Below are 27,187 nucleotides of genomic sequence, written 5' to 3' on the forward strand. Positions count from 1 at the left end.
ATCAACTCATCATTCATGTGGGGAAGAATGATATTCATAAAGAGCAGTCAGAACTCCTTAAGAAGGATTTCAATGAACTTTTTGAAATACTTAAGACTGAAAGTTCAAACATTCATCAGTGGACCACTGCCAGCAAGAGGAACAAACAGGTTTTCACGGTTGCTTGGGCTTAATACATGGCTGCAAAAAAACTGCAATATAAAAGGAGTGAACTTTATTGACAACTTAAATCTTTTCTGGAGTCAGAGACAACTGTTTCATCAGGATGGCCACCACCAGGTGCTAAAGGACAATATCTACTTCTCCCTCAATCATCCTTCTGCAGTGTGTGCCAATACACTTAATCTGATCGGCACACACACACCTGGACACAGTATGAATGACCACGGGACTTCACTGCAGCAGCAAAATGTACATGCGGTTGACATATCACACAAGGACAATGATAACACCACTCAGCCTAGGGCTGGACGATTTTGGCTAAAATCATAATCGCAATTAATCAAACAAGTTACCTCAATTACGATTATTGAACTTTTTTTTTTTTTTTTAATTCCTATGTCACTGGCAAGGCTTATACTGTAAATACGTTCACGGTTATTTTTTCTAATGAAAGAGTTAGGGATGTCCCGATACCACTTTTTCACTTCCGATACGATACCAATGCCGCAACTTTGGCTATTTGCCAATACCGATATCAATCCGATACCTTTATTTTATTCTTGAACTAATACTACTAATAATAAAATATATGGAAGCACTTTCCTCAATTAGCCACATAAAAACATCTCACTCAAATGGAGAACAAATACTTCTCCAGTATATAGTCCACAACAACAGTTGATAATGAAAGACTGCCAGCCTTTATTCAAAAGACCTTGAGATATGTTTGGTAACCTGAATGAATTTAAAATTAATTTGCTATATTTCAGATCAATATATTTGTTTCCTTAAAATGTAAATTAACTTTAACTTCTCATCTGAATTATAAATAATTTATTTCTGTATAAAATAATACTACCATTAAAAACACATTTGATTTTATTTTTTAATCAATGTAGAATGTGTAACTTAAAAATAAAAAGATTAGTGCTCTGTTTTAGGACAAGAAATGAAAACCAATGCAATATGATGAATGTCCAAAAGATGAGATCATTTTTGCTTTTTGATCATTTGATTAAAAAGAAATGTACACAGTGTGTGTGTGTGACTTTGGTTGGGTGACAGTTGTAGGTTACAGTTTGACAAAAGCACAATGTTTTACACAAATATAAGTAGGCTAAACACTTTGCAGTTTTAATGATGTCCTGTATGAACAAATTGACGTTGATGTTATAATGACGAATGATGTTTTTATGTTTCCACTGTTCGATCGCGCCCGTGCCTCTCTCTCTCTCTCTCTGACACACACATTCGAGCATTGCAATCTTGACATCGCAGCCTGTTCATTATGCTGCGTTCACACCAAACGCGAATAGAGTGTCAAATTCGCGTCTAGTTCTACGCTTAAACATTTTGAATCCATTCGCGCGTCCAAAGTGAATAGGACGCGCGTAAGCGAGCGTTTGAAGCGAAATAGACGCGCGTTCAGGGACGGGGCGGAGTCAAGTGACTACACAAGCGGTAATATGTTTTAAGGGGAAAGTACACACACAGTAGGCGGAAATATTAAAAAAACGAAATAACCGACTTGGTAAAATTACGTCGGTTATAGGCTCTGAATTTCGGTTTCGATTACTTTTCGATTAATCATCCAGCCCTAACTCAGCCACAACAACCTCTGCTCACGGACACAATCTCAGCTGAGCCCTGCCCACAGAGCTCACCACAGACAGACATATTAGAACTGCTCCAAGATTCAGCACCCAAGGACGACTTCCTGGAAAACAGCCAGGGAAGCCAGGACAGCATATCACAGCCTCCGATAACACCAGAACAACAGCCCCTCTCACCAGACACTTTATCCCTCTCTCCAGCAACTCCACTTCTGTGCTTCTCACAGAAAATGGAAGAAATGGTGTATGCTGGAACCAAACTATCCCACTCTTTTGCTGCAAGCCCCCAGATATCAACCAAAAAACGGCAGGCACCGCAACCACCAAAGCCTGCGGGCCCAGCTGTGAGAGCTCTTCGGCCTCTACCACAATGCCAGGGCCCACACCCTCCTCCATCTGCTCGAGGTGAACCAAAAACAACTGATACCAGCTCTCAGTGATATGTGTTGGGTCCCCGCTATGATAACAGTAACTTTCTCAAATGTTTACAGAACAAGCGGGAACCCAGTGTGCCTGTATCTTTATCTATTGCTGTTCTATTACAAGATAAAAAGTCTAAGGCCTTCAATAGCCGTACAGCAAACCCAACTAATCTGGTGCCTATTACACGTCAAACTAAGATTGCTGTGGGGACAAAAAGTAAGACTGTTAAGTAGCACTTTTAAACATCTGCTCACTTAAAAATAAACAGAGCTGTTAAGAGAGGTGGAGGTCTAGCTGCTCTTTTTAAAGATATCTATCAATGTAAGCAAATATAATTTGGGAATTACCCGTCTTTCGAATATCTGGGTATTGTGTTAAAAGGTGCTCCACGCATTTTACTGGTCATTATTTACAGGCCTCCAAAATACTCTCCAGTCTTTGCTGAGGACTTTACAGAACTGTTATCAACAATTACCTCAGAGTTTGACTGTTTTGCCATTGCTGGAGATTTTAACATTCACATAGATAATGCAGAAACCAATATGGCAAAATAAATCAAAACTGTTTTAAAAACTTTTGATCTGACTCAGCATGTACATGGACCCACACACAATCGTGGACACACTCTAGATTTACTTATCAGTAAGGGTCTAAACATTTCATCGATTGTTATTAAGGATTTAGATTGTTATTAACTTATTCATTTCTTTATTTTCTTTGATATATTGATCTCTCCTGCCATTTAAGCTTGATCTGTGTCTGTCAAGAAGAGATGCTTAAATGAGAACACTAGTGTACTATTTATGAAGGCTATATCCTTAACACCAAGCATATCTGCTGACTCTGTTGATTTTCTCCTTGATTATTTTAACTTAAAAGTTAAAAGTGTAATTGATGATATTGCTCCTGTGAAAGTCAGGAAGAAGAGTGGCAGACAAAAAGCACCTTGGTGAAACTCAAAAGCAGTGCAAAATATGAAAAGACAATGCAGAAAAGCAGAGCGCATGTGGCGCAAGACAAAACTTGTAGTCCATTATAACATCTACAAAGACAGCCTTCATGCTTTCAATATGGAACTAGGCAAAGCTAGACAGACTTTCTTCTCAAATATTATAAACAGCAATTTAAACAACACACACACACACTCTTTTTGCTACTGCAGAGAGACTGACAAACCCCTCAAGCCAGATTCCCAGTGAAATGCTCTCATACAACAAGAGCAGTGAGTTTGCTTCTTTCTTCTCTGAGAAAATCAATAATATCAGAAAGGTGATCAGCACATCCTTTAGTTGTGCTGGGGTCAGACAGATCAGACCACCTGTGAAAGTAGTTACTATGTCTGATTTCAAAGAAATTGATGGCAAAATTTTGGAAGAAACCGTACAGCACCTTAAAACATCAACCTGCGCTCTTGACACACTTCCCACATCTTTTTTCAAAAGTGTGTTAAACAGTTTAGAAGCAGATCTTCTAGAAGTGGTAAATGCCTCACTTCTCTCTGGGAGTTTTCCAAACTCCCTGAAAACTGCAGTTGTCAAGCCCCTCCTGAAAAAGAGCAATCTGGATAAGACCATATTAAGCAACTATAGAACGATCTCAAATCTTCCTTTCATAGGCAAGATCATTGAAAAAGTTGTCTTCAATCAGCTGAACAAATTCTTATGCTGACCTCAGTGCTGCATACTTCATCGTTCACAACATACTTCTGGACAGGCTGGAAAACTGGGTGGGGCTTTCTGGGATAGTCCTAAAATGGTTCAAGTCATACTTAGATGGGAGAGGTTATTATGTGAGTATAGGAGACCATAAGTCTGAGTGGACATCCATGACATGCGGAGTCCCTCAAAGCTCAATTCTTGCGCTACTCCTGTTCAACCTGTATATGCTCCCAATGAGCCAAATAATGAGAAAGAACCAAATTGCTTACCACAGCTATGCAGACGACACACAGCTCTACTTAGCCCTATCGCCTAAAGATTACAGCCCCATTGATTACAGCCCCATCCTTGTGCCAATGCATTGATGAAGTCAACAGTTGGATGTTCCAAAACTTTCTTCAGTTAAACAAAGACAAAACTGAAGTCATTGCGTTTGGAAACAAAGATGAAGTTCTCAAGGTAAACGCATACCTTCACTCTAGGGGTCAAACAACTAAAAATCAAGTCAGGAACCTTGGTGTGACACTAGAGTCAGACCTTAGTTTCAGTAGTCATGTCAAAGCAATAACTAAATCAGCATACTATCATCTGAAAAATATTGCAAGAATTAAATGCTTTGTTTCCAGACAAGACTTAGAGAAACTTGTGCATGCTTTCATCACCACAGGGTGGATTATTGTAACGGACTCCTCACTGGCCTTCCCAAAAAGACCATAAGACAGTTGCAGCTCATACAGAACGCTGCCGCCAGGATTCTGAGCAGAACCAGAAAATATGAACATATCACACCAGTCCTCAGGTCTTTACACTGGCTCCCAGTTAGATTTAGGATTGATTTTAAAGTATTATTACTGGTATATAAATCATGCAGTGGCCCAGGACCTCAATACATTGCACAAATGCTCACTGAATATAAACCCAACAGATCACTCAGATCATTAGGATCATATCAGCTAAAAATACCAAGGGTTCACTCTAAACATGGGGAGTCTGCTTTTAGCTATTATGCTGGAACCAGCTTCCAGAGGAGATCAGATGTGCTCCTACTGTAGTTACTTTCAAATCCAGACTAAAAACACATCTGTTTAGCTGTGCATTACTGAATGAGCACTGTGCCACTGTTTGTCCGACTGTTTGTACTGTACTGCATTTTATTTTTCTAAACTGTTTTAAATATTATTATTTCTAAAGCACTTTGAATTGCCATTGAGTATGAAATGTGCTATATAAATAAACTTGCCTTGCCTCATTTACATGTAGTAGAGAAAAATGTAATAATACAGCAGGGGAACCCAATCCTGCTCCTGCCGATCGACTGTCCTGCACAGTTCATCTCCAACCCTAATCAAACACACCCGAAGCAACCAATTAAGGTCTTCAGGATCACTTGAAAATTAAAGGCCGGTGTGATTATGGTTAGAGATGAACTGTGCAGGACTGTCGATCGGCAGGAGCAGGATTGGGCACCCCTGCAATACAGCAATATTCAGTGTCCATTTCTTGAGTAATATTACATTGTAATTCATTAAAACATGAATATACAATGCTATTCTCTCTGTGTCAGCAGTTATACAGGCTATTAGCATTGCTGTGAGCTTGTACACAATAGTAAACATTGTTTTTAGCAATCTTATCAAACATCATCTTTTCAACAAAATCTCAACTAATATATTATCTTTAACATGTCTAATATCACATAAATACACTTACGGCATTGCCTCTATGATGCTTTAAGGTGGATGCAAGTGGATTAACACTGAGAGCACACCATGTCTGTTTCAATGCCGTACCAGTAAGGACAAAAAGGAAGTGACTAAATAGGAAGTGGCATCACCACATGACACAGCAACTCTAAAGTTTAATTCAACTTAAAGTGATACTCCACTTTAAAATGAAAATTCTGTCATCATATACTCACCCTCATGTTGTTTCAATCCTTTATGAATTTCTTTCTTCTGCTGAATAGAAAGGAAGATATTTAGAAGAATATCAGTAACCAGACAGTTTCTGGTCTCATTGACTTCCATAGTATATTTGTTTCCTACTATGGAAGTCAAAGAGACCAGAAACTGTCTGGTTTATTTATAAAAGAAAGATAGGCTGTACCGAGTCTTTCCGGAAAAAAACGAGCGGCTGGAGGCGGGCCGTGTGGGCGAAGCTAAAGCTGTGCTAACGCGCCAAGCTAACAACACACAGAGGCATTTGAAGCAGTTTTACCATAGACAGTATATAAACTGGACACAGCGACCCCATTGAATTCAACGGAGACAAGTGAAGTCAATTAGAGGCACTAACTTCCTGATGGTCGAGCGTACTGCGCAGACTCAAACTGAGCTTGACGACGTAGATGTGACGTGAGCAACCCGTCTGTCTTCTAGTAGCTGTGCCAAGCGAAATCTGAATCATTCCCTTCCGAAACTTGCAGAGACAGAGAGCGTGAGTAGGGGCTGTCCATGAGCGAGGAGCAGGAGCAACTTTTGCTAAGTATTCTGATTAATTACTTTGTCATTTGGCCTCCACGTCCCCCCGATTGCCCACGAGCTTCTCCTCCTGTCCATACGGTAATTCTCTACTGTGCAACAGAGAGTCGCGTGGTTATGACGCAATCGTTAGCCTATTTTTACAAAAACTGCTTCTACGGGGCCATAACGTAAGATACAAGGTAATGGAGCCTTTTATACATTTTTGTATTTTGTAAATAATGGACAAATGGAGTCTTTAAATGCCTCAGATGTAAAGTTATTCGCTGTCAAAGTGACACCAAAATGAATGGGAGTCAATGGGATGCTAACAGCAGGTGATGGTCTGCTAGCCAATGGCGGCGCCCCGGGAAACTTCATAATAATATGAATCCCTGACCCCCTGAGTTTTACTCACCGCCCGGTTCCAACGCACGACCGCGAACCTTTATCATTGTGACTGCTCGATCCTTAAGCATTAGACGATCTGCAAATACGTCGATCTGGGCTTTGTTTATAAAACAATCATCGTCGAAATGCAGGGAACAAACAGTCTTGCACAACTCCGTTGATGCTCATAAAAAACAAACTCCATCCACTGGACCCTTAACGCTGGGTTCTTTGGGAATCTGTGCAGGGTTGTCTTGCCCTGGCAACCAAAAACCCACTTCTTTGGTGACAGTGACTTCCCAAAAGCCGAGCAGAGCGCTTTGATGAGGTACTGCTTTCGCTCTCTTCTCTTGCTCTGGTCTACGAGTGCGCGCGCACCCGCGACCTTCCGTGAGAAGTGCCCTTAGGCCGAGCATATAAGGAAATTCCGCCACATCTGACGTCACACATGCCCATACTCGAAAAAAACTTTCCGAAACTTGTGACAAACTCCTTCAAACGTACAACTTAATTTTTGAAACTTTGTCCATGTTTAGCATGGGAATCCAACTCTTTAACAGTGTAAAAAACTCAGTATGCATGAAATAGCATTTCACCCCCCCCTTTAAACAAACACTTTATGGCCGTTTTAACATTTAATCATTTAAACTGACTAGTCTCTATTTTCATGCTACTAGTACTTATTTTTTAGATACTAGTATCTATTCCATTAAGTACTAGTACCTATTCTTTAGATACTAGTGCTTATTCTTTAGGCACTAGTACTTTTTTAAAGATAATAGTACTTATTTATTAGATAATAGTACTTATTCATTAGTTACTAGTACTTATTATTAGATACTAGTACTTATTCATTAGATACTAGTACTTATTCCAATAGTGACTAGTAACTATTATTTTGTTACTAGTAACAAATTAATTTTTTTGCCATTGACTTCTATGGGGATCTGTCATTCAGATATCAACTATTCAGTTCTGACTAGTATGTATTCCAATTGTGACTAGTACATATAGATACTAGTAGTTATTAATTAGGTACTACTTATTTTTTAGATTCAAGTACCTATTACTAGATACTAGTATGTATTCAATAAATACTAGTACTAAGTAATTAGTTACTAGTACTTATTCAATAGATACTAATACTTATTTATTAGACACTAGTATCTTTTGTAATTGTTACTAGTAACTATTCTTATTTTACTAGTCACAACTGCTTTTTTACTCATCTTATGTTATGACTAGTCAGAACGGCCACAGTAGAGTTCAATTAAAAATCGTACTAGTAAAATAAAAAATTGTACTAGTAACATTTGGAAGAAATACTAGTATCTAATAAATAGGTACTAGTATCTATTGAATAAGTACTAGTAGCTAATTAATTATTACTAGTATCTAATGAATAAGTACTAGTATCTAATTAATAAGTACTAGCATATTGAATAAGTAGTAGCTAATGAATAAGTACTATCTATTTAATAGGTACAAGTATTTATTTAATAGGTACTAGCAGTGGTTAAATTGGGCCGGGGCTCTCCGGGGCTCGGCCCCGGCACATAAGCTTGCTCGTTTGTGCCCTGATGTGCCTGTTTGCAGTCAGTTGCCTACTGGAAATTATGTCACACACAATTTGATGAAAGTGATGCCTTTGAAAACATATTTCTGATTATAAATGAAAGATTTTTGAAATGGTATGGTTATTTTGTCTCGGCGGAGCTAGATGAGAACAATCAGAACACGGCCGTCTTGTTCAGCTGCTTAATCTCGTTGTCAGTCGACCATGATCGCGCACCGCTCGCGCATGCCATGCGCATCTAGGTAGGCTACTACTCAGAACTCCGACACGGATAAATGTACGCAGCAACATATAATGAATGTTCCTGGGAGATCCGTAGTTGTGCAGGATGTGGAAGCGCGCAAAAGTTCCAGAACCTTCTAACCTTAATGCCTTGAAAAAAAAAAAAAAAAAAAAAAAACTCACGAGCTGCTGGCCTCCGCTGCAGCAGCAGGTCAATTTTGTCAAGTTCAGCACATCGTTGGTTGTACAAAAAGTGCCCTGGCCTTGAAAGACAAGGTAAGGAAAATATGTTTGGCACATTGTATGGGTCACTATATCATAACAAGGTAATACAATGTGTAATCAAGTGATGTCAATTCCAGCGTTATGGACGTGACATTTGCAGTAAAAACTTGAAATATAAATTCTCAGAATTCAGACATTAGAAAAATATCAGTCTATATTTTAGACTACGTTTTATATTCATATATTTTTATATATGAGGGAAATAGGCTACACATGCCGTGGACGTGACACAAAAAAATCTTTAACTTTTAGGTGGCAAAATGTTTTTTTTTTGTAATTCTGTGAATTGCACTGCGCAAACCAAAAGTAGGCTAAATGTTATGTTCTGTGGCTCTCCACAGAACATAACATAACATATTCATTTTATTTTATTTTTCATGTTCACATTTATGAGGAAAAAACAATGTTACGGACGTGACCGCTCTGAAAGCGGCACTAAAAGACTGTTTAAAACTTCCACTGAGACCTCAGGCTCAAACAGAAAGCAAGCCTTTCTTTAACCCTCTGAGGTCTGAGCTGTTTTCTGGGCCCTGGAGGTGTTCTGACATGCTCTGACATTTCTGGTTATTTCTGTTACTTGTGACATTTTCATGGCTAAAGTCTAATTACACTGTATTCAGCACAAACTCTGCTACAATAATATATCAGCAGCATGTATGTAAAAGTTTGTAGTTTTGAGATAATGACATTTATGTGTGGTTTGTGAAAATACAAAAAAAATTCTCACTGAAATAAGGCCATGAAACCCATACTGATTATTTCTTCACAAGACTTTTGAAAATTGTATGACGTAGCCTAGAATATTTGCTCCAAAACTATGTGAAAATCACCCTGACTGCTCATTCAGATAAGACAATATATTGATTTAAAAATTTTACGACGTGTTTTGTGTTAGAAAGCTTTATGCGGGAGCTCATTAATATGTAAGCTTTTCTCACCTGAGAAAGACAAAGAACCTCCCCTAACGGCCCTATTAGGAGCTATCAGGCCCTGCCATTCTGAGCAACCTTGCACAATACTGTAAATGAGGAGATTTAAAAAAAGAATGGCTTTTAAATTGTTTGGATTTATTTACAACACAACATAATCCAAAGATACACAACAAATGCCAAAAAATCACTTCAAAGACAGACCTTTGTGCCATTCCTATAAACATTGTACATACCTTTCATTTCCAAGATTTTCACTTTACCGTGTTCACGTACAGAGACTCATGTGAATGTTGAAGTCCTCAGTGGCATCTGGGCCCTGAAAAAAAAAAAAAAGTGAACATACTGATATCAAGAGAAAGGCCTGCACGATTTTGGAAATAAATATTAGATTTTTCTGGTTAAAATTGCTTTTTAAAATTCCTTTTTAAAATTCACAGAATACACACACACACACACACACACACACACACACACAAATGTTTCCAACATAATATAATGAACACCAGGTTTGTTGTGCCTTGTAGGCAAGGTATATGCGCAGTGCCGGATAAAATAATAATAACAATAAATAACCTATAGCAGTATAAATCTTCCAAAAGATTTCAGCAACAACTAAGCTAGAGACAAATATATTGATTATCATGTTACTTCAAATGTTTCCATCCGTTATGATGATATGAAATGAGATAATTTAAAAAACATGAAGCCGTTTGGTGCGTTTTGCTTTCATCCAAAATATGATACAGTACATTCAAACGCAATCGCTATCAAAAATATGATACATTCAAACGCGATCGCGCTCAAATATAAAACATTATGGTTACCATATACATATCTACGTTTGAGCAGATATCCACAAACACAGTAACAGTAAACACGGGTCTAAATATTATAATATTCCCCATATATCTAGCAACAGTTCAACTGCAACGTGACATTTATGCAACAATAACAAACTAATATGTAAGAATTTCTTACCTTATCTTTCTTGTCTTCAAATCGCGTTCTTCTTCTTCTGAGGTAGCCTAAATCCAATGTAAGCTCAGGCACGTCTTTCAAACTCGACGAAAAGTGAAGTGAAGTGTTTTGTTGTTGAGGTAATGAGAGTCCGCGTTCCATGTGGAGATTTGCATGTGAATCTCTTTTGCGCGTGTGGGCGTGGCCGAATTAAAAATAATTAGGAAGCGTTTGAGAAGCTGGACATCTTGTTGGTTTTATACAAATTACTTAAACAGAGAATATTTGTTTTCGTTTTGAATCCGATCATTTAAAAGTACACACTTAAATGTTTATAAAGGTATATGGCTCATAAATGTGTGACAAGTATTCGCTGAGTTTTGTTTCAGTTTATAGACGTGCTCAAGAAAAAAAAGTTCACCGCGACGGAGAGGCAGAACGCACACCCTGTTTATTTTCTTTATTTTACAAAAGCACAATGTTTTGGTTTGATTGTAAGTGGACACATACAAAAGGAGAAATATCACAGATTCTTTTTTTATATTTCTTTTTTCTGTATGACTATAAATGACTGAGTAATTTAAGTTTATAGTGCTACAATGTGGAGAAAATCCGGCAAAACGCGCCGGCGCGTTTGTCGACCTCAGAGGGTTAAAATGAATTTCGTATTATATTAATGATATCTTAATTTTAATCAATGTTTCATCAACCAATTGCCAGGATTTAATAATTAAGAAGTAAATATAGCCTAGCAGACAATAGATAATCATGACACTGAGGCACCAACACGTGAACTGAGCGCGTCTCATAAATGAACCGAAACTCAGCGTATAAGGGAGCCTACTTGACTGACAGACCTGAGAAATATCTATAGAAAGCTTGAAATGTCTTCTTTTACACAGAACCATTCAAAACGAAAGAAAGCAGACTGCTGCTTGTGTAATCCGTATGAAATGTGCATTTCTCTCTGGCGAGTTCACTACTGCGAAGATCGCGAGTCAGCATTGTCAACTTTATCTATGCAGGGCACTGACACACAACAATTAAAATGTCTCCTTGATATATTTTACATATTCATAATCATTACTTTTGCCGGTTCTTAGTGACAGCTTTTAGGTGCTTTATTGGCAGCGCCACCCTTAGGCTACATGTTACATGAATGCGTCACCACCACATCAGCACCCGAAAACAGGAGATTTTTTTCAATCCCTGTTTTGGTAGGGGAAAAACTGATCAGAAAATGTATCGAAACATTGTAGAAATTTAGTGGAGTAGAAAGTATAATAATTGCTGCAAAATGTAACGAAGTAAAAGTCAAAAGTAGGCCTATGAAAGTAGGCCTATGAAGTATCTATTGAATAAGTACTAGTATCTAATGAATAAGTACTATCTATTTAATAAGTACTAGTATCTATTTAAAAGGAGGCCTTATGATAGGTAAAGATACAACTACGTGAAAAATGTTGCCTACTTCAGTAAAGTAACGAAGTAAGCTATTTGTACTTTGTTACATTCCACCACTGCTGATTAACAGTAATGTAAATGCTAAATGTCCTAATACCTGTTGATACTACAACAATGCCATGTACTACAATAATTACTACATGATACTACAATAATTGTCATGTAAGACTCAATTTCTCCATTTCTTTGCACAAAACTTTCCAGAAAATGCCATTTAAAGGTCCCGTATTATGCCCCTTTTCACAAGATGTAAAATAAGTCTCTGATGTCCCCAGAGTGTGTATGTGAAGTTTCAGCTCAAAATACCCAACAGATCATTTTTTACAGCATGTTTAAATTGTCATTTTTTGGGGCTCAGAAAAACGAGCTGTTTTAGTGTGTGCCCTTTAAATGCAAATAAGCTGCTGCTGGATGACCCAGGGGGCGGAGCTTCATGAGCTCGCGCTCAGTCTCTCAGGACAATTTCATCTCATGGAATGATGATAATATCAGAAACTCTCAGTAACGGTGTTCATTTCGAGTCGGACAATAATGCCTACAGAGTCAGAGTGCTGTATAGAGATGAAACAGGTATAGTTTAGAAGTTTAATTACGGTTATAACGTATTTGTCATCTGCTTGTATGTATCCATTATTTATTAATAGCCTACAAGTCTGCTGTCTGAATGATGATCAAACATACTGATGAGTTTAATAAAGTTTATTGTAACGTTACATCACACAAAAGATGAAGCGTCAGTTTTACTTCAGAAAATCAGTGTAAGAGCTGAGTAAACAGTAAGTTATAAAAAGTGCGCAAGTACATACACGAATTTCGGTAGAGTTGAGGGAGCATTCCTGTGGGCGGAGGTTAGTCAAAAAACGGTTCTAGTGATGTCATTAAAGAAGGAAGTAGAGGGATGTAGTCCAAACGAGCCGTTCGATGTAGGCGACTTCTGTTAAATAAAATATCTCGCTTGGCATTGAACTTTGAGCTTTATAATTTTACAGATATTATTTATGCTCTAACAGCAACATTACACACTAACTTAAGTTTGAAACATGGGATCACGAAGAACGGGACCTTTAATGGTTTATTTTTCAAAAAAAAACACCCTAGGGAGAGCCCCCACACATAATAAATCACAATTTAACCCCTGGGTAAGTATCTATTGAATAAGTACTAGTATCTAATAAGTACTAGTATCTAGTGAATAGGTACTAGTATCTAATGAATAAGTACTAGTATCTAATAAGTACTAGTATCTAATGAATAGGTACTAGTATCTAATGAATAGGTACTAGTATCTAATGAATAAGTACTAGCATCTATTGAATAAGTACTAGTAGCTAATGAATAAGTACTATCTATTTAATAAGTAATAGTATCTATTTAAAAGGTATTAGTATCTAATGACTTAGTACTAGTATTTATTGAATACATACTAGTATCTAGTAATAGGTACTAGTACCTAAAGAATAAGCACTAGTAGCTAATGAATAAGTACTAGTAAACAGCTAGTTTTTTTTGTTCTGAATTTTTATACTGCAAATATTCAGTTTAAAAAAATACAGATTCAAGTTTTCAAGATGAAGAAATTCGGAACTTCAAATTCAGTTTTCTAAAATTCAATCTCAAAAATTCAAACTCAAAAATTCAGATCTTACAGAAAGTAGGTCACAGGTCATCCACAGGGAAGAGTAAAGGATCTCAGATAAGTCGAACAGAGCATTTTGGCTGCACTGCAGTAGTTTTCTGCCGCAAACGCGGTGGTGGTTCAAGAGAATCCGTGTATCTTTCGTTCAGTCGTTTTTTTTATTTAATATTAAGAGTAGAAAAATGAGAAAACAGCTTGAGTATTAGATTTCTAATATTCTAGTAATAGCCCGCTGCAGCAGTTGCACGGAGCTTACAAAACTTAACGTGTGTATTGCAACTATAGGCTACATTTAATTTTCTCATCAAACAACTAGACTAACGAATGGCTCGGTACAACAGAAGAGCCCAGAAAGGGCTTTTTCTCTGTGTAGACCAGCAGTTGGTCTGAATTTGCTATTACCTATAGCCTATTTTCCGGACTGTAGCCTATAGGCTAAGTCACGTTTTATCATGAAACACGCTGTGATTTATTCCAAAGTGACTCAGGCATATAACGTTAAATAATCTAAATGTTGACTTTCAAAAGTAGGCGCGCCAAGAAGGCTATTCTCTGTATTTTGGTTCATTTTTGGTGATCACCAGAAAGATCTAGAGACCCGCTAAAGCAGCATCATGTTGTTTTATTTATTTTTCAATGGCATTATATTTTGTAGTCATTTTGAATACACAAATAAAAATATACATTTTACTGTTTCGAATGATGTCATATTATCTGTATGACTATAAATAACAGAGTATTAAGTTATAATATCCCAGAAGTGGAACAAATCCAAGTGATGGCGCTCGCGCATCGCGCTCTCACACAACATAGTATCAGTTCTGGCGTTGCTTCATATCGCAGACTGCTCATTATCAAAATGAAACACAGTCAACCAAACATATAAAAAGTTATTCTGCCTAATTTAATTGGTCTGTTGTACAATGCCAGTCCTACTCCAAACATTTCCCTTGCTGTGAAGACACTGATTTAGCCTATACGTGTATTTTGGGACTCGACTGAAGTATGACGCCTTTTTATTTGTATTATAATATAATATATTAAAATACATAATCTTCTGAGTTTTATGATGTAGGCCTTGTGTGTTTTATTTTAATTAAAATGTATTATAATTTACATCTCAAAAGGATGCGCTTTGTGCATTCTCTGACATTACATTTTTTTTATTTCATTAATACTGAGTATCAATTGATGTTAAACAAAACTGTGTGTTATTTTCTATGGCAACTAAACTTCCAAAATGAATAATAATAAACAAAATTATAAAAAAAGTCTGCTTTTCCACACAGATTTTGAGAATTGGCCAGCTAAAACAATAGGCCAAGGAAGTAGACTAACGGCTAGTGTCCGGGAGATGCGAGGTACGTTCATATTTATGAAATAAACATAACTGATTTTGTCTACACCTAAATACATTTCCAAGGACCCCCTAATAATAACAGTGATTAAGCCCAAATGTGGGTGGGGGTAATGAACACAATATGTTTGTTTGTTTTTTTATGCATTTTGCATATTGTGCATCTTATGCATTTTGTATAGCAACATTTTTAACTGACTGTATTTGCCAGAAAATAAGTCGCATGCACCTGAGTGCAAGTCACACCGGATCATGTTGAGAGAGAAACGCGCGCGCGTCAAATCGTCTTAAAAAAACGTGCTTTTTAATATTAGCCTATTCACCAATAGTGAAAAAGACCTGTAAATAAAATACAATATTTTGATAAACACTATTAACATGTAGGATATGTGTTGCCTATTTTACTTTCCCTTAGGCTACTGTATGACAAACCCTTAAATGAATGCAGAAAACAACAAGAATGAAAAATAAGTAGCCATGTATAATAAAATAATATAGGCTACATAGACTATAAAAATAGCCTATATTGTGCCCTTTATTACAAACAACATTTAGCCTATTTTTAAACGCCAAGCCTAAACAAATTTATTTAAATCGAAACGGTCGCGCATCTCTCATTCAGTCAAAAGTTTTCATATTTGCAATGTAACATGTGGATGCTAACTATTAATATATAGAAGGCGTCATACTTCAGTCGAGTCCCAATATGCACGTATAAGCTAAATCAGCGTCTTCACAGCAAGGGAAATGTTTGGAATAACAAGTAGGTCTGTGTGCGGCACAGCCTTTATATTGTACAACAGACCAATTAAATTAGGCAGAATAACTTTTTATATGTTTGGTTGACTGTGTTTCATTTTGATAATGAGCAGTCTGCGATATGAAGCAACGCCAGAACTGATACTATGTTGTGTGAGAGCGCGATGCGCGAGCGCCATCACTTGGATTTGTTCCACTGCTGGGATATTATAACTTAATACTCTGTTATTTATAGTCATACAGATAATATGACATCATTCGAAACAGTAAAATGTATATTTTTATTTGTGTATTCAAAATGACTACAAAATATAATGCCATTGAAAAATAAATAAAACAACATGATGCTGCTTTAGCGGGTCTCTAGATCTTTCTGGTGATCACCAAAAATGAACCAAAATACAGAGAATAGCCTTCTTGGCGCGCCTACTTTTGAAAGTCAACATTTAGATTATTTAACGTTATATGCCTGAGTCACTTTGGAATAAATCACAGCGTGTTTCATGATAAAACGTGACTTAGCCTATAGGCTACAGTCCGGAAAATAGGCTATAGGTAATAGCAAATTCAGACCAACTGCTGGTCTACACAGAGAAAAAGCCCTTTCTGGGCTCTTCTGTTGTACCGAGCCATTCGTTAGTCTAGTTGTTTGATGAGAAAATTAAATGTAGCCTGTATAGTTGCAATACACGCGTTAAGTTTTGTGTTAAGTTTTTTCTACTCTTAATATTAAATAAAAAACGACTGAACGAAAGATACACGGATTCTCTTGAACCACCACCGCGTTTGCAGCAGAAAACTACTGCAGTGCAGCCAAAATGCTCTGTTCGACTTATCTGAGATCCTTTACTCTTCCCTGTAGATGACCTGTGACCTACTTTCTGTAAGATCTGAATTTTAGAAAACTGAATTTGAAGTTCCAAATTTCTTCATCTTGAAAACTTGAATCTGTATTTTTTTTAACTGAATATTTGCAGTATAAAAATTCAGAACAAAAAAAATAGCTGTTTGAAAATACATGTCTATAAAATTCAGCCATAAAAACATTTCAATTTGTTAAATTTCAAAAGTTTAATATTCGTTGAAAAAAAAATCTAATTCAGAACTATTTAAACTACCACCAAAATTCAATTTTGTTAGATTACACTTGCAAATAATTCAAATTTACACAATTCAAATTCAAATCGTTTTGTCATATTATAAGCTCCATAGACATCAGTGATGTGAAGTTGAATATTTTTCATAATAAAACCCCTAAAAATTATACAAAAATATATATTTTTTTCCAAAAATAAGTGTTGTATTATAACCAACATGACAGTAGTGATGTGTAAACTGAATTTGGCAACAATGCAGTGTATTGCAGTGAAGTTATTGAATATTTTTCATAATAAAACCCCTAAAAATTATACAAAAATATATATTTTTTTCCCAAAATAAGTGTTGTAGTATAACCAACAGGGCTGCGTTTCCCAAAAGCATCGTAAGCCTAAGTTGATCGTAAAAACGATCGTACGACTGATCTTAATATTACGGTCTGTTTCCCAAAAGCATCGTAGCTTAAGTAGCACTTGAAAATCTTCGTAGATCTACGAGTGCTCTGGAGTAATCGTACATCCACAAGTGCATCGTAAGAAGACAGATTTATGAGGACACCTGCAGGACAACCGGCAGATTACACCTTTAACTTTATTCAAATGTATGTGATTATAATATAAGGTTTTGATTGTACTTTATTGTACACTTTATTACTCTTTTTTGTTGTTGGTTAAATTAATGTATAAATTAAATAATTAAAAAGGTCAGAAAAAAAATAGAAATAATTTAATCTAATAATTTTAATCAAAATTAAATGAATGAAAAAATAAATATATAAAAGAAATCCTTTAAATCTGTTAAAAATTACATATTTGTTTCGCTCTATCTCCTCTAAAAGGACATTAATTTCATCTTTTTGAAAGGTATCTTTTCGTGTTTTTGTTTTTTTGTTTTTTTTTAAGCCATTTTGTCAGTGCCTCCGCCTGTAGGTGCTTTATATATACTTGTCTTGATTGCTAATCCACAACAGATGACAATTATTAGGTTAAACGTTCAGAATACGATTCCATATAAGGTTATATTTCAGCACTTCGCGAATGGACAGCGACTCTTAAGTAGAACGTAGAGCGCGTTCTCGCGCGTTCATGTTAAGTGCATTTTTGGGAAACGCTCGTGGAATTGCTGCGAGCGTTCGTAACTTTGCACGTAGAAAGCGCTCTTAAAGCTATGGTCTACGATTTCAAAGATTGTTCATTATTAATAACCTCGTTCAGATGCTGGTTATGGTTCTACAGTACAATCCTAACAATATGAAGAGAAAAAAGAATGAAAAAAATCCATTCACTCTATTGGGTGTACAGCTGCAGAGAAGTTGACCAATGTAAGCTGTCCGGCCGGACAGCTTACATTGGTCAACTGCTCTCATCCAATCCCCTGCTCCACTTGAAACTCCACGTGGCGCTCGCGTCTCCACCCCGCCCCGCCCCGCCCCCCTCCTGCGATATGAAATTTCGCGCTGACAGTCTATGGTAGCTAGCAAAGTAGCATCAGCTCAGCAATGGAGAAAAAACAAACCGACAGCAGCAAGCGGCCCTGCTTGCCCCTACACTCACGGCTGACTTTTTGTTGAGCAGGTAAGCATTTATTTATACTTTTATGGTGTGAGGTGTTACATAAATAGCTTTTTATCAGTCTGACAACATGCTCATGCTGCCGGTCGGCATTGGACTGTTAGCCGTTTAGCATCGCCTATCACGGGTCAAAGTAATTATATTTCTTGAAGTGCTTGAATATATTTCAGTAGGCCTAGCGGGTTTCTGTTAGAACATTGCATGTGTTGCTAATCTTGCGTGGGCGTGAACTCAAACGTGTGCCTCTGAGCTATTTTGTTAGGACAATGGTGACATTGAATTGTTGATGAAGCAACTAAGTTCAAGTGTCGAAAGTCAACTTTACATATGATGTGTCATTAGCGAGGTCATTAGATTGAAGCGACTAAGCAATGTTGTGAAAGTAAATGACGTCAATCAGTCAAAATTGTAAGTGTTCATTCCTTCAAGGCTTTATGTGTTCACTGCTTTCAGCTGTGAGAGAGGATGTTTACTACCGGTGATCACAGCTTGACTGAGTGATGTTGTTCAGGTCGTTTCCCGGTGGGAGGGATCAGGTAGCACAGAGGGGAGGGGTGTGTGTGTGGAGGGGCGGGATGAGTTTTTTAAAACTTCCCAACCGTCTCAGGCATTCTCGACCGATTTTCAACATCGTAGACTACAGCTTTAAGAGCTAAGATACATCGTTATCGGGAAACCCGGCCCAGGACAGTAGTGATGTGTAAACTGAATTTGGCAACAATGCAGTGTATTGCAGTGAAGTTATTGAATATTTTTCATAATAAAAACCCTAAAAAATATACAAAAATATAGGCTATATATTTTCCAAAATAAGTGTTGTATTATAACCAACATGACAGTAGTGATGTGTAAACTGAATTTGGCAACAATGCAGTGTATTGCAGTGAAGTTATTGAATATTTTTCATAATAAAAACCCTAAAAATTATACAAAAATATATATTTTTCCCAAAATAAGTAATGTAGTATAACTAACAGGACAGCAGTGATGTGTGAACTGAATTTGGCAACAATGCAGTGAATCACAGTAAAGTTATTGAATATTTTACATAATAAAAATCATAAAAATTATATATATATTTTTTCGAAAATAAGTGTTGTATTATAACCAACAGGACAGCAGTGATGTGTGAACTGAATTTGGCAACAATACAATGTAATGTATTACAGTGAATTTATTTAATATTTTACATGATAAAAATCATAAAAATTATACAAAATAGTATTTTCCCAAAATAAGTGTATTATAACCAACAGGACAGCAGTGATGTGTGAACTGAATTTGGCAACATGCAGTGTATTACAGTGAAGTTATTTAATATTTTTCATATTTAAAAAAATATATATATACAAAAAGCCTTGTCTACGTTCCTACGATTGAAAAGAGGTGTTTATTTGTGTAGTATAACGTTTAGCTCACGAGTTATTAATCTGTGAATTTATTGTCAAACTAGTTACTCAACTTTCCACTTCAAGGTCGTGCTGTTCCATCCATCTGACACTGAAACTATAAAAGCATGTTGAGTAATCGCAAAGCAATTTGTCAGGAAGTTCGTTTTCTGTAGGCTAATGTACACCATACACACATGTACATATAAAGACAATTTATATATCCATAACAGTTAGAGTATCAACATGTTGATGCTTTTCGATTCCATAACACATCTTCCTTTGATGATAATACTATTACTACTTAATAATAATAATAATAATAATAGTTGTTATTCCATGTTATAGTACAACAAATTCCATTTTTATGACTGAATTCCATCCGCGCTTTAAGTCGTTCAGTGTAACTTCAAGGGACAAGTAGGGGAGACCGGGGACGGTTGTAACACTTTTTTCTTCAGCACCTAAAACGACCCTTTTTTTTTAGCTACACTTCTGAAACTTTTAGGCAAAGTACCCATATTTGTCTACTACAAATGGCAACAATTTAAATTTCTTCAAATATATCACAGACTTTGTGAGATGATCATGAATACAAGGTGGTCCTTTGTTACAACCTACCCCACTACTGGGGTAGGTTGTAACACATACTGGGGTAAGTTGTAACAGGTAGACAAAATGCACAAAAACTAAGGGTTTTTATTAACAACATTTTTATTTTAAATGAATGGCTGTGTGAATATGGGGAGTGTATGTGCATATTTTGTGTGTTCTTCTCATCCCAGGTTTGTGGATGCTGTATGTTGAATTCCACCGTGAGTTGATAGGCAAACTGCATCTTGATTTTTAAGATTTTTTTTGATATTTGGACTGGAAACAAGACAAAAATACTAAGTAAGAAAAACATTTTTTGCAGTGTATGTGTTGGTATTTATTTAACTTTAACCTGATTTTAAATATGTTATTTATCATTCACAAATTAAATTGAGATTGCATAAAAGGTCCAATACAAATTAAGGTCACTTTCAAAACACGTGTTACAACCTACCCCGCCACTGTCACTATTGTTTAACTAGCTGTATTAGCATGGTGCTTTGAAATTAGTAGGAGGTTGATACACCATTCTTTACTATAGAAACTACAGTTTGACCTGATATAACTCATACAACATTATCTACAACGGTAGAAGTACTAAACAAAATATTATCTTGTTATGTTTTTTTACTTTTTTTACTTTTTTACCTAAGAATTTGATTTTCTGCTGTAGCTTCAGGAGAGATTGCAACGCAGACTTGAAAACCTCCATGTGCGATCGTAAAGGAAGCCTGAGGAAACTGAAACTGTCACATAACTCATATCTTATCCCTGATTGGTGGAATTGGTAGTGTTACAACTAGCCCCGTGTTACAACTGTCCCCGGTCTCCCCTACATGACTGCTGTGCTGAGAAAATCTGCATATTTAAGAGACTTAAATCCAGCGAGAGTAAAACATTTTACATTTTACCTTTTCTTCCAATTCTCAAGAGCTATTTTCACAATTTACTTTCTAATCCAATAACTTAAATGTCACCATACCGGTGATTAGGCGACGATGGGTGGCAGCGAGAGAGAGAGAGATAACAGGAACTAGTGATGATAAGAAGTTCGGATCAATTTACTGACTCTTGAACATCAAAATGAACGAATCTTTTTTCGAGTCATTTCGTTCATCTAAGGGGATTTAAATGTTGTACTTTTAAAAGGGCAAATTCCCCGAACAAATCCACCTACGCAATTCTGAATTAAGAAATCATTAGGCCTATAATGCAGTCAAAAATAATTTACAGGGAAAATAAATAATTATTGTACCTTCCGAGTCTTTCGTTCATTTGTCACTCAACTCAGTTTACCGTCATCAACTCGATAAAACTCATCAGATGCATGTACTTGTCGTTTTGCGACTTGTGAGACACTCTCCATTTTAGAGTCTGACAGCAGGTCTCAGGTGCACTCCCCCTCCCGCTCACGGTTGGTCCCCTCTATCTCCGCTGGGCTCTAGCATTTTTCAAATATTGCCAGTGGGTGGAGTCAGGCTCTGGCCAGGCGTTTAGTTACCCTTTAAAGTTGTGCCTACTGAAATCTATGACTGAAATGTGTGCAGTGTCTACTGAAATTCTCTCCTCTAGCAGTGGATCTCATCTAACATCACAGATCAAAGGCAGATATCGCGGGATTCACGCTCATGCGCCGTGTTGATGATAAACTGGATGTAATTTAAGTTCTGTTGCTTTTATGTGAAAATAAATATGATGAACAAGACACCCAAAGTGCTTGTTATTTAATTCTATTCGAAACACGTGTTTATTAATCAACATGTTTAAAAAAAAAAAAAAAAAAAAAAAATATATATATATATATATATATATATATATATATATATATATATATATATATATATATATATATATATATGAAGAGTTCAGATGCAAAAGCCTCTAAGTGCCATCTGAATTTTTTTTCTAGAATAATAATTTTGATCAAGCTTGTATATTTAAGTTCAGTAATTTCACTTAAATTACAATTATTTTCATTGCCATTTAAGTGAAATTGCTGAACTTAAATATACAAGCTAGATAAAAATATCATTCTATAAGAAATTTTCAGATGGCACTTAGAGGCTTTTGCATCTGAACTCTTCATATATATATATTGTTCTGCTCACCAAGCTGCATTTATTTGATTAAAAATACAAACAAAAACAGTAATATTGTGAAATATTATTCCAATTTAAAACAGATATTTTCTATGTGAATATATAGTAAAGTGTAATTTATTCCTGTGATCAAAGCTGAATTTTCAGCATCATTACTCCAGTCTTCAGTGTCACATGATCCTTCAGAAATCACTCTAATATGAGGATTTGATGCTCAAGAAACATTTATGATTATTATCAATGTTGAAAACAGTTATTTACATTTTTATTTCAGGATGCTATGATGAATAGAAAGTTCATAAGAACAGCATTTATCTGAAATGGAAAGCTTGTGTAACATTAAACACTACCCTTCAAAAATTTGGGGTCAGTAAGAATTTTTATTTTATTTTTTGGGGAAAGAAATAAAATAAATCAATACTTTTATTCATCAAGGATGAGTTAAACTGATCAAAAGTTACAGTAAAGACATTTTTAATGATAGAAAATATTCTATTTTAAATAAATGCTGTTATTTTGAACTTTCTATTCATCAAAGAATTTTGAAAAAAAAATGTACACAACTGTTTTCAACATTGACAATAATAATGAATGTTTCTCAAGCATCAAATCATCATATTAGAGTGATTTCACAATATTACAGTTTTTTTTTTTATTGTTTTTTATCAAATAAATGCAGCCTTGGTGAGCAAAACATATAAAAACATTAAAACATTAAAAAATCTTATTGACCCCAAACTATGGAAATGTCCATTTTTTCTGTCCCTAGCCTTTACAGAAATATTACACTTAAAAAACACTTTAGGGTTACAATTTCTTTACATTTTAAAATAAAACAATATGTTATTTGAACAATTACACCTTCTTGAGCCATCAATAATATTTGATTTGCATTAATTATATAGAATTCCAAGCACCACAGAAGTGCTCGTCCCCACAGGGAAATGCTTTATTTTGAGGTCAATAACAGGTTTTTACACCATTTAAAATACAATAATGTATACATAACTATCAAATATATTATGTAAATGATATTTAAAAAAATGCAGAATAAATATTATAAAATTTAAAATGAAAGCAGTGGTCCCCTGGAGTTGTGTCACTGGTGTTACCGTTAAACAAAAATAAAATCACACTGATGACATCACTTGACTTCCTTCTTCCAATTTCCTGAATATGAAGAAAAGCCCATCCACTGTCTCTTTTCAGTTAGCAGACATCTTCTCTGTCATCTCATGATTTCATATGAAACTTTTAGTTGAACTCACTGGTATGACCTACTTTATTGTTAGGGAACTGTAAAAAAAAAAAAAAAAAAAAAAAACTAGAATACAAATGGATTAAGCTACTTAATTTAGTTAGTACACCATGATTGACAACATGTGGTTTGATACCTTGCAGCAGCCATTTTGTAAAATTAATTTTTCATGAAAATTGTCACTCGTGTTACTGTCACCTTCCTTATGGGTAACACCAGTAACACCAGTGACTCCCATTTATAGATAAACTTTATTCAAAGCTATTCATTTAGATGATATACCAAATGTAACAATTTAGTCTCATCTACTTAATTGAAGGACAAGTATCTTTGATCTTATGTATGTCACTGGTGATTCATTGTGTCACTGGTGTTACTGTCTTTTTTTCTGTCACATTAAATACAATGTTACATGTGACAAAGGCCTAATAATAATGTTACATCCATTTAATTCTGCTACACTCAAAAGTTAAGATTTAAAGGATTGCATCATTACTTGATTTTAACTGGTTTTCAAATATTTTCATTGTTATAGCAAACACACGGTTGCGCAAACGAACTAACCTCATTCAAGCACACTTTTAACAAACCTGATTAAAATGAATAAAACATAATCTCCTTATTTGTTGCATTATTATTATTTTTAGGTCATTCTGACTACATGTGCTGAAAAAAAAATTTAAATAGTATTTCATAAAAACCTTTCAATATTGCCAAAGAAGTAAGGTAACAGCAGTGACAAAAAAATGGTACATGCGGTCTTTAAATAAATGCACAATGCATGTCTTAATGATAAAAAATCATTAAGCTGTCATTTATGCGTATTCATAAAGTCAAAGGGTAATCTAATAATGTGGTGTAAGTTTAAATGTTAGAAAAAGAAATCAATTTTAAGACATCTTGCCATACCAAAAGTGGACGTTTCTGTAGAATGACCCATATATATCTATTTTATAGTATGTATATATATATATATATATATATATATATATATATATATATATATATATAGTTCATGCTACTGTGTACTTACATTATCCTAAATGTTTCCAAGATTTTGTAAATTCTGAGAAATTCACATTTTTAAATAGTCCCTGGTCACCTGTCCATGACGTAATATCCGCGTTACCCCTAGTTTGCATTACAATGATCTTTTTCAGCACATAGTTACAAATATACCTAAAATATATATTTTAAGTAAAGTGCAAATAAATACACTTTTAAAATAATAAACAGTTTTCACTTCAAGTATATTTTTTCTAAAATATATAAAGTATAATTATTTTGAAATGCATTGTGAAAATAAGCAAATGCATGATACTAATATAATTTTAATATATTTACAGATTAAACGATTTTTTTGTAAGTATATTTGCAATGTACTATTGAAAAAAAAGGAATCAAAGGAAAAAAAGTTGAAATGACTGATTTTGTTGGTTCAGTAAAAATCCCGAACAAAAAAAAAGAAGCACTTAGTACTATTTCCCCCTAGCTTTTTCTTGTTGACTCAACTTTTGTAAATAACAGTTATACGAACTGAAAATAAGTTGTCTGTGACACACAAAAAAAAACTTTTAGTTGAGTCAACTTGTTTTCTGGAGAGGTGCAACTATTCTGCAAGAAATCTTTTGTAGTTGAGCCAATTAAAAAACAATTGTCTATTGGAAACAGAAGTTCTTATTAAGAATAAGGTTCAAATGTAGATTTTTTATTGAAAATGTTTGGTCACCATTTTTCCCAAAATAAGTGTTGTAGTATAACCATCAGGACAGCAGTTATGTGTAAACTGAATTTGGCAACAATACAGTGAATTACAGTGAAGTTACTTCATATTTTACATAATATAAATCATAAAAATTATACAAAAAGCCTTGTGTACTTTCCTACGATTGAAAAGAGGTGTTATTTGTGTAGTAACAACGTTTAGCTCACGAGTTATTAATCTGTGAATTTACTGTCGTGATGTTACATCTGACACTGAAACTATAAAAGCATGTTGAGTAATCGCAAAGCAATTTGTCAGGAAGTTCGCTTTCTGTAGGCTAATGTACACCATACACACATGCACACTATATAAAGACAATTTATATATCCATAACAGTTAGAGTATCAACATGTTGATGCTTTTCGATTCCATAACATATCTTCCTTTGATGATAATACACTACTTAAATCCTGCGAGAGTAAAACATTTTACATTTACCAATTATATTTGGACAATATCCCCTTTTCTTCCAATTCTCAAGAGCTATTTTCACAATTTACTTTCTAGTCAAATATATAACATAAATGTCATCATACCTGCACGTGGATCGGTGGTCAGGTGACGATGGGTGGCGGCAGCGCGCGCGCGAGAGAGAGAGAGTGAGGATTGAGAAGGGAGTAAAGTTGGCAACAAATTCACAGATTCGAACTTCCCGGCTCAATAACTCGTGAGCTAAACGTTGTTACTACACAAATAGCACCTCTTTTCAATCGTAGTAATGTAGACAAGCAGCTATAACCTAATTTTCTCGCAGTTTAACTAACTTTTCCTCGCAGTGATGCACAACATAGGCTACAGTGGTCTGTGTGCGCAGGCAGCTGAGCGACAGATCCGAAGGGACCGTCTGCAAAGTGCAAAACCCGAACAGCGTTACTGCGAAAACAGTCAATCACTTCACTGTCACTCACTATAGTGTCATCAAATTCAGTTCACACACCACTGCTGTCCTGGTGGTTAAACTATGTTGTGGCAAAAATTAATTAAACAATCATCAGCTGCGTAAGAGACACTCTGAAATTCAAATGATCATTAAAAAGTATTTTATTCTTGCAAGAAGGCCCAGTTGCCACACAGAAGTCACCAGTACAGTCTGTGAAACAAGTGCGACGAGAGAGGGAGGGCAGAGGAGCCTTTATACTGCTTTCAAGGTCTTCTGCTTACAGGCCCTTATCTAAACAAGGGAAGGTTTCTCTGCTAGTCACCTAATCCTGCTGAGTTTATTCTTACAAACTCACAAGTTCTAAATTGGACGGCCTCTGACCCTAGGGGTCTGCCTCCTCCTGACGTCTCACCTGTTTCCCAGTGCTTAAAAACAAACACATTTTAGTCATATGTTGGCAGACTACGTACAGTCCAGCAAAGATCATTTCAATGTCTTAATAATAAAAATAATGAAAATCAACACTGTAAATCAATGAAAATCAAAATTTTCCATTACAACTACAACACTTATTTTGGAGAGAATATATTTTTAATTGTATATACAATTGTAAATGTATAATTTTTTATTATTTTTATGAA

At 35.5% G+C, this 27,187-nt stretch overlaps 1 protein-coding gene across 3 annotated transcripts in view; it reads right to left on the reverse strand.

Moving 5' to 3' along the window:
- LOC307144400 (uncharacterized protein) overlaps positions 1-26,261 on the reverse strand; it is a 47,903-nt gene extending 21,642 nt beyond the window's left edge. For all 3 annotated transcript variants that reach the window (XM_079846750.1, XM_079846751.1, XM_079846749.1), the window contains exon 1: positions 26,203-26,261. The gene's annotated coding sequence lies outside the window, so the exon portion shown is untranslated. The remainder of the gene's footprint in view (positions 1-26,202) is intronic.
- Between the last annotated feature and the right edge of the window lie 926 nt (positions 26,262-27,187).

This window comes from Squalius cephalus (assembly GCF_949319135.1).
Source record: "Squalius cephalus genome assembly, chromosome: 1".
NCBI lineage: Eukaryota > Metazoa > Chordata > Actinopteri > Cypriniformes > Leuciscidae > Squalius > Squalius cephalus.